The 2,077-nt window shown below is 34.7% G+C and overlaps 1 long non-coding RNA gene across 1 annotated transcript; it reads left to right on the top strand.

Moving 5' to 3' along the window:
- Positions 1–685: 685 nt before the first annotated feature.
- LOC140696651 (uncharacterized) lies at positions 686–1,869 on the top strand. The gene is made up of 2 exons (XR_012073160.1): positions 686–806; positions 1,386–1,869. It is a non-coding gene; the product is annotated as an uncharacterized lncRNA (long non-coding RNA).
- Positions 1,870–2,077: the final 208 nt, after the last annotated feature.

The raw sequence follows: 2,077 nt of genomic DNA, 5'->3' as shown, positions 1-2,077 counted from the left end.
CATCAGTGTCTTATAATTTTCCAAGTTCAGATCTTTTATCTCCTTAGCTAGAATACCTTGTTCCATCCCCTCACAGTCTGTGTGTGTCTTTAGATCTGAAGTGAGTCTCTTTAGGCAGCACATACATGAGTCTCGCTTTTGTGTCCATTCAGCCACTCTATGTCTTGATTGGAGGATTTAGTCCATTTACATTGAAAACGATTATTGATAAGTATGTACTTATTGCCATTTTGTTAATTGTTTGGGGATTGTTTTTGTAGTTCTTTTTTGTAGTTACTTTCTTCTTCTCTTGCTCTCTTTCCTTGTGATTTGATGACTAGTGTTATGTTTGGATTTCTTTCCCTTTGTGTGTGTGTGTTTCTATTATAGATTTTTGGTTTGCGGTTACCATGAGATATATATATATATATATATATATATATATATATATATACACACACACACACACACACACAAATATATATGTGATTATTTCATGTATATATATATGATTATTTCAAGTTGCTAGTCTCAAGTTCAAACACATTTTAACAGTCTTGCATCTTGACTCCCCTCCTTTACATTTACTCAGTTTTTTGACATGATATTTTACATCCATTTGTTCTGTGTATCCCACAGCTACTCATTGTGGATATAGATGATTTTACTACCGTTGTCTTTTCGCCTTCCTACAAGCTTTGTAAGTGGAGCCGGCTCAGGAGTGCTGAGGGCCAGTCTCTACCTCCTTGATCCAGCAAGACCGTTGTGCCAGCTGAGCGCATCCTTCCTATGCCACAGTCTTCAAAGTGCCTCCAGGCCGATACCAGGTAGTTTACGGCTCATCTCATTTCATTCTCTTCTCTCAGGGACTGCTACTTCTTTGTTTTGTGTTACTTCTGTCCAACATCTGAAAACAGTTATTAATGATTTCACCTAGTTTGTAATGAAAGAGCCAATTTGATGCTAATTACTTCTTCATGGCCCAAGAGTTTTTAGTTTTTAATCATAATGTGTTTTAAATTTTACTGAATGCTTTTTTTTTTTTTTTGCCTATCAAGATTATCTTGTGGCTTTTCTTCAATTTGTTATGGTGGTGAATTACTTTAGTAACTTTTTAAATGATAAAACACCCTCATATACCAAGGATAAACCCAACTTGAAAATAATGCTTTATTTTTTTAATAGTTGCTGGATTTGTTTTGCCCATGCTTTATGTAGAATGTTTACCCCTATATTCAAGAATGCAATCAGCCTATATATTTTCTTTCTCATATTGTCTTGGATTTTGGTATCAAGGTTATGCTAATCTTTTAAAAGATACAGAGGGTGTGTTAGTTTCTTATTGCTGCTTAACAATTTACTACAAACTCAGTGACTTAAAACAACACAAATTTATTATCTTACAGTTCTGGAGGTGAGAAGTCCAAAATGAGTTTCACCGGGCCAAGATTAAGGTGTCAATGGGGCTGCAATCACTCCAGAGGCTCCAGGAGGGAATCGGTTTTATTGCCTTTTCCATCTTCTTGAGGTGACCTACATTCCTTGACTCATGGTCCCTTTCCAGCCAGCCATCACATCACTTTGAACTCTGCTCTGTCATCACAACTTCTCTCACGGACTTTCCTACTTTCCTCTTTCACTTATAAGGATACTCATGATTGTATTGAATTTACCTACATGATCTAGGATAATCTCCCTATCTAAGACATTTCATTTAATCCCATCTACAAATATTCACAAGTGCCAGGGGTTATGATATGAATATCTTTGGGGAGGGATTATTCTGTCTACCTAAAAAGGAGAGAATATTCCCCAATTTTCTTTGAAAGATCTTATGTAAGGTTAGAATTATCTGTTCCTTGAATATTTGATAAAATTTACCACTCAGATTGTATGGGACATTTTTGTGAGTGGCTTTTTTAAAAAAATCTCCAAAGTGTGTGTTTGTTTTAAAATAGCCGTAACAATATTATTACTAAGAATAAGATTATTAGTTTTCAGTAGTTTTTGACCATATAGTATGTGGATATACCATATACCACCAAAATACTAAGTTTTTAAATCTCTTTAAATAATTCTTTTCTATGTAATCATGCCA

Source organism: Vicugna pacos, chromosome 5, assembly GCF_048564905.1.
Source record: "Vicugna pacos chromosome 5, VicPac4, whole genome shotgun sequence".
Taxonomy (NCBI): Eukaryota; Metazoa; Chordata; class Mammalia; order Artiodactyla; family Camelidae; genus Vicugna; species Vicugna pacos.
The sequence above is the reverse complement of the archived record's forward strand: the minus strand, read 5'-3'. Positions and strand labels throughout refer to the sequence as shown.